Consider the following 13,745-nt stretch of genomic DNA (forward strand, 5'->3'; position numbering starts at 1 on the left):
CGAACTATTGTTAGTACCTTGTGATTGTTACAAACAAAATAATTTTCAATTTCAAATTCATCCACCAAAATATACTTTTACCCTAGTTTCTCCCAAAACAGAACAGATTTCTTTCTGGATTTTTCTAAGTAGAACATTGCATTAATGAAGAATGGGACTGACCACTTCCTTAAAGTAATTTTTGTGGGTTTTTTTTTTTTTTGAAGATTTTATTTATTTATTCATGAGAGACACAGAGAGAGGCAGAGGCAGAGGCAGAGGGAGAAGCAAGCTCCACGCAGGGAGGCCGATGTGGGACTTGATCCCAAGGGCAATGGGATCATGACCTGAGCCAAAGGCAGATGCTCAACCGCTGAGCCACCCGGGTGTCCCAATTTTTGTGTTTTGAATGACAGCTAATACTCTACTGCTTTCCTGAAGGACATTCTGCTGGGGGTCCAGCATTCTAATAATTATGGTAAATTCATAATAATCTTTGACAATTTGACATATGCACACTGGAAGATTTCCAAAATTTTTTGAGGGTGGTGGTGAAGGTAAATTTTGTGTGAGGCATTTATTAAAGGTCATCTACATTTTTTTGTTTTCTGCAATCGGTGAACTAGGGATATCAACAGTCAATGCCAGAAATCAATGAACCAGAGATAATTTTAGCCATGACCAAAGAGGCATGTTTTCTGATGGGAAATCCCTCAGAACTAAATTGGGAAAATGCCAAATATCATATTCCCCCGAGAGGAAATAAAGTGTTAGAAATTAGAACAAAACTGGAAACTAAAATGATTCATCAGCTTTAGTTCCGTTGCTCTTAAAATAGTTTATATTTATTTCACTTCTTATATCAAGCATTTCCAATGTAATTAAAATGACTCAAAATAATGTTAAAGAATGTACAGTTTCCTGTGTATGGCTATGCCTATAGTAAGTTAACTATTCCTCAAGGTTATTTTTACTATATTTGCTTTTATAATGTGTCAATGAACTTTTGTGCATGAACCTTTGTCCTTAATTTACACTATGACTTTAAAGTGGATTCCTTCAATGGAAATTGATAGGTCAAAGGCTATGAATATTGATTACCTCTGTTACAAGTAACTTTACAGAAAGATTGTCAATCTGTTTTCCAACTCAGTCAACTTTCTTCAAGTAACCATTGTGATTAAAAAAAAAAAAGACCAGCTTAACATTTGAAAACAAGGCCTTGCTATTTACATAACCTACATTTGGAAGGAGGGCAGTGCTGACCTGCTAGGAGTTCAGGGTCACTCTACCAGGATCCCTGAGTTCATGAAGGTCACAACGCTTTTGACATAAGTACCATCCCTAGCCACCTCTAAGATTGCCCATGTTTTTTTTCAGACATTCCAGTGGGGAAGATGAGACCCACGCATGTTCGGACTAGAAGGGATGGTGGAGGTTGAAGCCATACATTGGCAAACTTGAAAATGGCTAAAGGTATTGATGATATGCATTTGAAAAAGTGTCTAGTCAGTAAAACATTGAAAGCTTATAAAAACTTTATGGCATTTATCTAAGAAAGTGGAAAGGAGCCACTGTTTGTGTAGGCGAGTAAAACATTAAAATTCCTAGTATGGGTCAAAGTTCATAACTATTGATTATTGAGGCCTGTTTTTCTCATCACTACTCTCTTTAGAGCATCTTATCTATTTGCTTATCTTTCAGAAATGTTCCATGTTGGTGCTCACTCTCCCTCTTTTTCTCTCCCTCTCTGAATTATTGGAGAGTTTTTATTTTATTTTTTAATTAAAAGTTAGGTGCAGACATTGTTATATGTTATCCCTCAATACTTGAGTATACTGAGACCAAGGACCATTATATAGTCTCCTGTATAGCTACAATACTATTTTCACACTCCAAAATGTACTGTATACAATAAATATTATCCAATGCACATCCGTATTTAAATTTCTGTCAGTTGTCCCCCCAAATAACTCTTTAGAGCTATTTTTCCTTTCTACGCAATCTAAGTTGGCAATTACTTGTCAGTATATAATCTTTTTTTAAAGCTTTAATCTTGAAATAATTTATAGATTTCCATGTGATTGTAAGAACTTATACAGAGAAATCCCATTTACCTTTGACCTGGTTTCCACAAATGATAATGTCTTGCAGAACTACAGCATGGTATCACAGTAGCCTGACACTGATACCTAATACCATCAAATACCAAATATTTCCATCACCAAAAAGATCTGTCATCTTGCCTTTTTATAGCCACCCTCACTTGCCTCCTTCCTCTATTCTCCCTGGAAACCACTAGTCTCTTTTCAATTTCTATAATTTTGTCATTTTAAGAATGTTACATGAAAGGAGTTGCATAGCATGGAAACTTTTGGATTGGAATTGGCTGTAAACATTACTGTACAGGTTTTTGTGTGAACATAAGTTTTTATTTCTCTGGGTCAGGTGTTCAGGAGTGTAATCATGAAGTCATATAGCATTTGCATTTTAGCTTTTTAAGAAACTGCCAAATGTTCTTCCAGAGTGACTCTACTCTTATATATTCCCACCAGCAATGTAGGTGTGATGCAGGTTTAGAGCAGTTATAAATATCTCTTCCTAAAATTATTTTTACATATTTCATATTTTCTTTTTTTATATTTCATGTTTTCTTTTGCATTTGTTAGATATTCTCCCTAAATGCATATTCTTTTAATTTTCTTTAAATATTGTTCTATTTAAAAAAGGAACAGAAATACCAGAAAATGCTGGGGAATACAGAGAAAACACTCAAAGTTATTTTTAATTCTCTGATGTAGAGATCCCATCTATTAACATTTTTGTGTCTATCATTTTGGTCTGCCTGGAATATTTTTATGTGTTTTGTGTGGAATACTGTGTGTTAGTATTTTTATGTATATTATTTAATTTTTTAAAAAGATTTTATTTATTTGAGAGAGAGGGAGAAAGAGTGAGCATGAGGGGAGGAGCAGAGGGAGAGAGACCAGCAAACTTCACGCTGAGCGCAGAGCCCAACGCAATGCTCCATCCCATGACCCTGAGATCATGACCTGAACCAAAATTAATAGTCTGATGCTTAACGGACTAAGCCACCCAGGTGCCCCACGTCTATCCTTTTAAAATACAGATATTTATATGTATATTTTACAAAAATGTTATCATGTTGTTACATAACCTACTCTCTTCACATAATAATTCTAAACATTTTTTTGTTTCATTCAATAGCATAATTTTAATAGTTTCACCTGTGAAAAATGCTCCCCAGAGATTTGTTTTCTTTGTTATGAATCCAGGAAAATTATCACACTCCAGGGCAGTCATTTCATATGTAGTCACTTCACTAAACTTTTAATCATTCTTATACTTTTGCAATTTATTCACTGAATTTTCTAAATAGGCAACCATAGCAAAGAGAAATAATGGTAATTTTGTCTTTTCAGGGGCACCTGGGTAACTCAGTAGGTTATGCATCCGACTCGACTCTTGGTTTTGGTTCAGGTCATGATCTCAGGATCCTAGGATCAAGCCCCGTGTTGGGCTCCGCTCTCAGTGTGACATCAGCTTGGGATTCTCTCTCTCTCTCTCCCTCTGCCCCTCCCACTTACACTCTCTTCCTCTCTAAAATAGGTACATGAATCTTTAAAAAAATCCCCCCCCCCAGAAAATGTAAAATAATGGTGACTCTGTTTAGTACTTTGTTGCTTTCTTCCTCCTCTGGTTTTTATTTATTTATTTATTTATTTATTTATTTATTTATTTATTTATTTATAAGATTTTATTTATTCATGAGAGTCACAGAAAGAGAAGGAGGCAGAGACACAGGCAGAGGGAGAAGCAGGCTCCATGCAGGGAGCCCAATGTGGGACCGGACCCTGGGACTCTAGGATCACGCCCTGGGCCGAAGGCAGACACCCAACCGTTGAGCAACCCAGGCATCCATCCTCTGGTTTTTAAGCGGGGATGCATCTTCTCTTTCATTGTTGAATAGCATGTTGGCTGGTGGTTTGCTTTGGGATCAGAATCTTTATTATTGATATCGAGATAAGCATCACTTTTGATTGAAGTGATCATATGTATGATACAAAGTATATTTAATTACTAATCAATTCCTAATATCCAATCATCCAAGGAAAAATCCCACTTAAGTGGAATAATTCTACTAATGCAGTGAGGAATTTGATTTGCTCATGTTTTATTTATTTGCTCATCTTACTTTTTGTCAGGTCATAGTAAAAGGCTTATGCCTGATTCACAAATGTATTTCTAGCTTTTTAAATAATGTGAATAAAATTTATATGGCATTATAATTAGCTCTTCCTTAGAATTTGGAAAGAATTCATTAGCTAGAAAATCATCGATTCCTGAAGATTTTTTGGAGGTAATTTTTAAATATTTATGCTTCCATAACTGCTCTCCTCAGATATTCTATTTCTTAAGCAATTTATGGTTAAAATTATATTCTCCAGAATCTTTCCACATTAGTAAGATTTTTCAAATTCACTATCAAATAATTTTGCATGACATGATAATTTATTTTTAAAAACCTCCCTTGAGGCAAGGAACATCCTAAGAGCAAGGGATACAGCAGGTACAGATAAGCAAGAGCCTTGCCTTCACGGAACTCATGCTCTAGTGAAGGGAGTGAAAAATATTTAACAAACAAATAAGAGGATATCAGATCATAACAAGCCCTCTATTTAATTTGCTCACTAAAAATTTCTAGTCTGCTTTCTGGCCACAGAGAGTTTTGCTGCTCTTCCTGTTGGATTTAGATGTGGCCATGTGATTGCTATCCCAGTGAAATGTGGACAGAAGTCATGTGTCACTTCAGATTCTGTAACCTGCCACATGGACTCTTTCCCTCTACCATGACAGCCACCACTTCTGCTGCAAATTATTGAGCACAGGAAGTCACAAGTCCCAACTGGTATCAAAGTTTGGGGAAAGAGACTCTCCTTCTTGAGAGGAGTTGCAAAATCACATTGCCAAAGGAGTAGATTCAGGTAAGGGTGAAAAATTGTGAGCATTTTGCAATCAACAGACAGCAATTATGCTCTGCTTGGATTTTTAAGTTTTCCTCTTTAAAAATCTCTTTCATTTTTTCCCCTTAACATTTAAAAATTTTTCAGTGGAGTACCGATTTCAGTTGTATTTAAAACAAACCCAAGTACGACTATTTTGATCTGTTTCTATCCACAGAACACTCCGGACACCAAATGTGTGGAGGTTTTTTTTCTCCTACCAACCAGTTCTGCTGCTTTCTGGGCACCCACTGGGTGTACTACAATTAAATTCAATTCTGATGCTAACTACTCAGCGTTGGCACAGACCCCACAGTTCTGCAAGACTGCCTCCACTTCAGATGTCAGTCCAAAGTGTGGGCAATCTATACTTGGGACTTACCAGCTACGAAGTTGGGGGGTTTCATGACCCCCTCCTTATATTTTGCTAGAATGGCTCACAGAACTCTGAGAATCCTTTTGCTTAATATTACTGATTTAATTATAAAGGATACAACTCAGGAACAGCTGGACGGAAGAGATGCATAAGGAAGGTATGTGCAAAGGGCCAAGAAACTTCAATGCCCTCTCTAGGCATGCTGCCTTCCCAGAACTTCCATGTGTTCACTAGCTCAGAAGCTTTTGAACCCTGTTAGGGGTGGAGCTGAAAGTTCCACCCCTCTAATCACTTAGTTGGTTCCTCTGGCAACAAGCCTTCATCCTGAAGCTAAACAGGGCCCACTGAGAGTAACCTTATTGGCATAAAATCAGATATAGTTGAAAGAGGCTTAAAATGAATAATAAAAGCTGTTCCTCTTAACTGGATCACTCAGGAAATTCCAAGAATTTTAGGAGCTTTGGGCCAGGAACCAGGGACAAAGATCAAATATATTTGTCTAATTATATCATAATATCACAAATACATTTAGACCTACAAATTTCCATTTGAGTAAGGTTTTGGGTATCCTACCAGTTACCACACATTGTGGTGGTCTTCTTTTTTATTATTCTGTAAATAGTCTAAAGTTGTAGTTTTTCTTTCCGTTTTGATCTACTAGCCATTTAAAGTTATGTTCTAAAATTTTCAAATCATCAGGATTTTCTCTTTATCTTTGTTATGAGTGACTACATTATATTTTGATTGGAGGACATGTTTCATATAATTGTGTTGCATCGAGATCAATTATTATATGGGCAATTTTTGAAAATGTTTCATGGATGCCTGAAAAGAAGTTGTGGACATTTTTAAATTGTATGTAAAGTTTGAGATATATCTGTACATAAATTCAAACACATTAATTAGAATACATGAAGTCTTGAAGTACACACACATATCATTTATCATAGAGTAGTATGTTAAATATCCTATTACAAGCAAGTTTCTGTCCATGTATCCTCTTTTTTGTTTTAATTATTTCAATGCTTTGTCATTAATATATGAAAGATAATTATTGTTAGTTCATCATTTTAGATTATGTATAATTTAATTTCTGGTCTTTATCAAGCATTCATTTAGATCCGCCTGATTAAAGTGGATCCCTATCAAGTTCCTTTATTCTGTGTCAGGAAGCAGGAATTTCTATCCCCTTCAAGGTCCTTCTAGCCAGAATAAGACTCAAATTCGCAGGAGACAGATTAACAGGGGAAAATCAAATTTAATAGCATTCATCTGGGGAAACCACATGGACAAGGAAATTCCAGAGATAGGTAAAATGAAGTATATGTCATTCTGAACTAAGGAAAAGGGGGTTGGGGTCTGGGACTTCAAAGGGAAGGAATACAAATTATAGGAAGAGGACAAAGAGTAACCACTTGGTAGACAACTGTTTGCTGGGCCACTGGGGAAACAATGGGACATAGAGGACTTTGACCAACAGGTCTTGATAGGTTCCTTCCTATCATACCTAGTTCATATCATAATGTAATTATCTATGGTGATAGCTTCCTTCTTGCAGGAGGTTCTGTATCTAAATTCTTTTTAGAGGGCTCCTGGATGTCTCAGTTGGTCGAGCATAAGACTCTTAATCTTGGGGTCATGAGGTTAAACCCTGCATTGGGTGTAGAGCCTAGTTAAAAAGAAATATTTTAGCCTAGTTAAATAGTTGAGAGGGAGGTAAAAAACCTTTCCTGACCTGCTGAGTTTTTATTACTTTTTCACTAAAATTATCTTCATGCTAAAGTGACCCATTTTGGGGCAGCCTGCCTTTGGCCTCTACATCTGATAATAGAGTTAATGGTTAAGTGATCTTGTCTTTCACATCTTGGGGAAACTAAGATAACAAAGAAGTACAAACAAGTGTATTGCTTGTCGTGATCAAAATGAATGTATGACACTCACCTATCAAAAGGGGAGGATTGGATTAAAATACTAAATTTAATTATATCCTATTTATTCAATTATATTCTATTTATAAAAATCCCAGTTCAAATGAAATACTATTAGTCAAACAACTCAAATGGCCACCAACAGTAAATGCTTAAGTAAATTGCGGTATGTTCATGAAATGGAATACTTTATTTATTTATTTATATTTTATTTTTATTTTTATTTTTATTTTTTTTTGAAATGGAATACTTTATAGCAATGAAATTGAAGCAGAGCTGGACACAATCCTCAAACATTAAGATGAATAAAAAAATGACAGACAGGAAAAAAATTTATTACTGTTTAATTTATACAGCTTTCAAAAACTTGCACCCAGGGATGTATTCCCAGACAGTAAAAGCATAAAACAAAAACAGAAAGTGTTTGCTTTAAGGCATGATCAAGAAGGGACACAAAGGGACATTTAAGGTTGGCAGTGTGCTATTTCTTAATTTGAATTGTTGTTCTGTATAAGCATTCATCAGACTGCACATACTTTTTTATTTTCTTTTTCTTTTGCACATAAATTTTTCAACACATGAATCGAGCATTTTATTAGTTTCCCATGGTGCTTAATAAATCATCACATATTTAGCAGCTTAAAACAACATCCATTTCTTATCTCACTGTTTCTTTTAAAAATTATTTCATCTTTAACTTTTCCCCCCAGCTGTATTGAAATATAATTGACTCGCAACACTGTGTAAGGCTAAGGTGTGCAACTTGTTGATTGGGTGTATTTTACATCTTGCAAAATGTTTACCACCATAGCATTTGCTAACACCTGTCCCAGGGCATAATTTTTCAACATAGAAAATTTACCATCGTGACCACTTTGTAAGTGTACAGTTCAGTGGTGTTGACATTTCACATTGTTGGGCTGCCATCAGCACCATCCACCCTGGAACATTTTCATCTTCCCAAACCGAAACTTTGTCCCCATTAAACAACTCCCCATCTTCCCCATCTCTCCAGGCCCCGGCAACTACCATTTTACTTTCGGTCTCTATGGATTCAGCTCTTTTAAGTACCTCATTGAAGTAGACTCCTACAGTATTTGTCTCTGTTTTCTCGTTGGCTGTTAGCCAGGGGTGTGCTCTCAGTTATGAGGGACTGCCAGCCTTTCCCTGTCACGTGAGGACAGCTGTGGGCCTTCTCAGTGAGGAAGCCTGATTCTGCAAACCAGCAAGGGAGAAAAGTCTCTCTCCTGGCTACTAAGGTAGGGTCTTATGATGCAGCATACTCAAGGTGGTGACGGCCACCTTTCCCATGTTCCCTTGCTTAGAACAAATCACAGTTTCATCTGAATTCAAGAGGAAGAGGAAGAGATTTGGACGTAAATGTTTTTATGCACTCTTCTGTATGATTACTATATTAATAACCCTCTTGCCCTGTTGGTGGGAATGGGAACTGGTGCAGCCACTCTGGAAGACTGTGTGGAAGTTCCTCAAAGAGTTAAAAATAGACCTGCCCTACAACCCTGCAATTGCACTGTTGGGGATTTACCCCAAAGATACAGATGCAGTGAAACGCCGGGACACCTGCACCCCGATGTTTCTAGCAGCAATGTCCACAATAGCCACACTGTAAGGAGCCTCGGTGTCCATCGAAAGATGATGGATAAAAAAGCTGTGGTCTATGTATAGAATGGAATATTCCTCAGCCATTAGAAACAACAAATACCCACCATTTGCTTCGACGTGGATGGAACTGGAGGGTATTATGCTGAGTGAAATAAGTCAATCGGAGAAGGACAAACATTATATGGTCTCATTTATTTGGGGGAATATAAAAAATAGTGAAAGGGAATAAAGGGGAAAGGAGAAAAAAAATGAGTGGGAAATATCAGAAAGACAGAACATGAGACTCCTAACTCTAGGAAACGAACAAGGGGTGGTAGAAAGGGAGGTGGGTGGGGGTGACTGGGTGACGGGCACTGAGGGGGGCACTTGATGGGATGAGCACTGGGTGTTATTCTGTATGTTGGTAAATTGAACACCAATAAAAAATAAATTAAAAAAATAAAAAAATTAATAAATTAAAAGGATAAAATAGCACAGATAGGTAAAAAGATGGCGATTGTCTACCTACCTATCAACTATAGTAAATTAAAAACAACAAAAACAAAAAAAACCAAACCAATGCAGGGCAGCAATGGTTATCCCAACCATAGTGGAAATCAAAGAAAAAGCATCACATAGAATAATGAAGGTCATTTTATACTGCCCATATTTCATAATTTTTGTTTTGCAAAGGTAATTTTTTTCCATGAATGAATGGTTTTTAAGATTCTTTATTATTCTTTAAACTTCAAACTTTTAAAAGCCTGTGTCTTGGAAGAGATCTCTATTTATTATCTTTATCAGAATATGGTGGTGAGCTCTCCTAAAGCTAAAGCTTTGCTTAATGCTGGAAAACGGATGTCAGTTCTATCTTGGGTAATGCTTTTATTCCATTTGGTTTGACTGGATTCAATTAACTTTGGGGGAATGCCACCATTCTTGGGAGTTCATGTCACCATTTCATTTGTCCCAGAGTATCTATCCCTATCTTTTTTCTCTTGTCATTTTCATCTCCTTATTCATGTCCCATGTGATCAAGAGTGTTTCTCCAGTTTTTCTTCTGTATCACCAAGTTACAAATTTGTCTTTTGTAGCATCCAGTGTATTTGTTTTATGTCTTCTCACTGGGTGTTAGTTTCAGCGCCCTTCCTTCTTATTTTGGCTTATCTCCTCATCAAGGCCCCTTCTTTTTTTTTTTTTTTTTTTAAAGATTTTATTTATTTATTCATGAGAGACACACAGAGAGAGAAAGAGGCAGAGATACAGGCAGAGGGAGAAGCAGGCTCCATGCAGGGAGCCCGACATGGGACTCGATCCCGGGTCTGCAGGATCATGCCCTGGGCCGAAGGCAGGCGCCAAACCGCTGAGCCACCCGGGCTGCCCATCAAGGCCCCTTCTTGTTCAAGAGAGGCAGTTCTTTAGGGGAACAAAAGTAAATAAATATTTTCCCATTTTTCTTCCAATTCAGACAAAGTATTTTCCACTGGATTATTTAGTCATCAGAAAGCTTTTACTTTGTGCTGTTGAATTTCTTCATAGATCTTATATTGATTTTAATTCTATTGTTGGTCCTAGAAAGAGGAGAGTTCTATGTAGAGCAAGTGTTAAAGAATACTTATGTCAGCTTCAATCAGAACTCTCAGATCTATGCTTCCTGGGGCTACCTGCAGGTTCAGCTTGAGTTTAAGGCTGGATCTATCTTGGTGGAAAAACAATGCTGGCTTTCTTTCCAAACATAAAACTCTTCAACGCAAATACACAGAGACTCACATTGAAATAGCTGTTACTTGATTCAATGAGTTCTTCTTTTTAAATTTTTATTTAAATTCAATTAATTAACATATAACGTATTATTGATTTCAGTGATTCACCAGTCCTATAACGCCCAGTACTCATTACATCACATGCCCTCCTTAAATGAGTTCGTATTTGACAGCATAAGAAGGCAAATAAGGATAAGCACCTGGCTTATTGTATATTTGCAGACCCCTCCTAGTTTCATGACATTTTTTTTTCATGTGGTAAAATAAATACATTATCATTGGACTCAAAATAAATCTATGTGCATCTAAAGCTGCAGTTGCAAAGAGGCAGAGAGGGTTTTAGGAGAGCCTTTTGAGGGGCTCTTAACTTTGCCCCTTGGCCTGTTTTTCTGGTTAATGCAATGCTGCTTGCCTGGAATGGATTTTTATTCTTGCCTTTGGAGTCAGCTTCCCAGATACTTGAACAGCTGCTTATCTGAGGCAGATCCTCTGTTCTGCTCCATGCTCCAAGGCCTTTCTTCTTGGAGCAACCCTGCTCATCAGGGCAGCTTCCCTTCTCATCTTTAAGTTGGACAGTATCCCTGGGGCCTCAATTCTATCATCCATGGGCTCTCCCTTTTCTCCTTCCCTTTTCCCTTCCTTTCCCTCTACCTCCTTCCTTTTGTTTTCCTGTTTTCCTTCCAGCCAATTTTTTTCTGCAAAAATTGAAGACTAGATTGAGACTCTGTGATGGCCTCAGCTGTGTCCCTCAAAATTCATATGTTGAATCCCTAACACCCAATGTGACTGTATTTGGAGATAGGGCCTTTAAAGGGGTAATTAAGGCTACATGAGGTCAAATGAATGGTTTCTAATCCAATAGGACTAGTGTGCTTACTAGGAGAGGAACAGGCAGCAGGGACACATGAGCACAGAGAAAACACCCTATGGAGACACAGCAAGAAGGCAGTCCACCAGCTGAGGAGCGAGGCTGGAGGAGAATCCAGACATGATGACACTTGGGTCTTAGTTTTCCAACCTCCAGAACTGTCAGAAGTAGGTTTGCATTTAAACCACCCTGTCTATGGTTATTTTGGTATGTGAGCCCTAGCAGACTAATACACGCTCCATCTCCCCCGTCATTTGGCTCATCAGTAGAGACTCCTGGGGATCCTGGCATATGTCTAATTTTTATCCCTAATATCTGATACTGCTGAGTTTTTCTTACATTTTAGATTTTTTATGGGCCTTTTAATGGGCATTGGGAAAAAAGGGTCTGCTTGGCCTTCCCTTAATCTCCTCTGAAACTTCACATTTCTTATGATCTCTCACATATAATTTAGCAGTTATGTTCTATCTTGTTCCGTTCATTAATAACAACAGCTTTAATATCATCTGCCCAATTAACCTATAGCTTGCCAGCAGCAGGTTATTATGCTCTGTAATTCCTGTCTAACACCCAGCTACACTTAAAAATGCTGGAGGGTTGGTGGGTTGATTTAAAACCTTGAAATGGATCCAGGGCACAGGGATCTTCTTGATCCTTTCCGTTTCCTAGGTTCAGATGGTAAATCCCAGTTCCATGAGGAGGGAGGGTGGGGGGACTGGGCCCTTTCCCAACAAATATAAGTTCCAAAAAAATTTGGAACCCTCAATTCTGGTTTCCACATGAAGCGATGTGCTGGTCTGTTGTTTTCCTTGGGGACTTAGAGGCAGATGTAGACAAATAGCAGGTGAGGGGGAAAGAGCTGCTGGAGCAGGCTGAGGCTGTAAACAACCAGAGCTATATTAAGAAAGGTCTTGCATGGGCAGCACTGGTCTGGATGCTGCCACCCACTGGGCATTTCCTGAATCGACCTCAGTCAGCTGCTCAGGGACAGGTGTGGAATGATTTGAGGTCTTGGAGTTGGAAGGAGACTTACCCATCCTACCTGCTGGTGTTTTAAAGTCCCGTTGTGGTACCTGAAATGATTTTAAGTCGTATACCAGATGATTTTAGGTGGAGACATACTCATGTTGGGTGCGCGTGAACAGTGAATTGCTTTTCCAATTTTCTTTCAGTCTTTTTGATCCCGGAAAGGCGAAAAGTATCTGTCTGGTGCCGGTAGACCTTTGTACTCCATAACCTTCCTTTCTAACAGAGAAAGCATTTTCTCTCCTACGTTGTTTTTCGGCTACGACCATTAGATAATAACATATGAATGTCTTTCCTCATGTAAACAAGGTGACTTCCCATAGAGACAAATATTAAATAATAGTGCAGGTGATATTTGAATAGGGCAAAATTTGTGAAGGTAGTCCACAGTGAAATTGCTGGCATCCCCTCCTTTCCTTTGCTTCTTTTTGTTTTAAGATTTTATTTATTTATTCATGAGAGAAACAGAGAGAGAGAGAGAGAGAGAGAGGCAGAGACACAGGCAGAGGGAGAAGCAGGCTCCATGCAGTGAGCCCGATGCAGGATTTGATCCAGGAACTCCAGGATCACGCCCTGGGCTGAAGGCAGGTGCTAAACTGCTGAGCCACCCAGGCTACCCTCCTTTGCTTCTTTTGTAATCTTTCACTGAGAGGCTGAGTTGGGATAATTGGGATCATTAGTTGGTGGTATCTGTTATGACCAGGATGACCAAAGGGAAGGAGAGGCTCCCCTAGAAGTAACCAGAGCTTGGCATCTGGATGGATCTTCACAATGGCAATGCCTGCTACACAGAGATGGTCTCCTAGCAGCCACTCTTCCACTGGTCAGCAGAAGAGAGAAGAACAGTGCTGGAAGAAAGAATATAAAAGTTTGGGAACGTAGTCTCTGTGGCTTTAAAAGGCACGAGAAACCAGGGATTTCCGGTCATATCAAAGGGGCATATAAGCTGTCTGTGCTGTGGGGAGGCAACAATGCTTGCTGTCAACTGTTGTTGATCTTGGGGTCTTAAATAATATTTTGGATTTTCCCTTTCAATCCATCAAATAATTATTGTTACATGTTATATACTTCAATGTAGAAAAATATGAAAAATAGAAACTACGTATAAAATCCCTATGCAGAGCAGTTAGAAATCTCAGGTGTGCAGGTAGGTGAATTTCTTCATTTTCAGAAGCCAAC

The sequence above is a fragment of the Canis aureus genome, chromosome 21, assembly GCF_053574225.1.
Source record: "Canis aureus isolate CA01 chromosome 21, VMU_Caureus_v.1.0, whole genome shotgun sequence".
In the NCBI taxonomy this organism is placed as follows: Eukaryota; Metazoa; Chordata; class Mammalia; order Carnivora; family Canidae; genus Canis; species Canis aureus.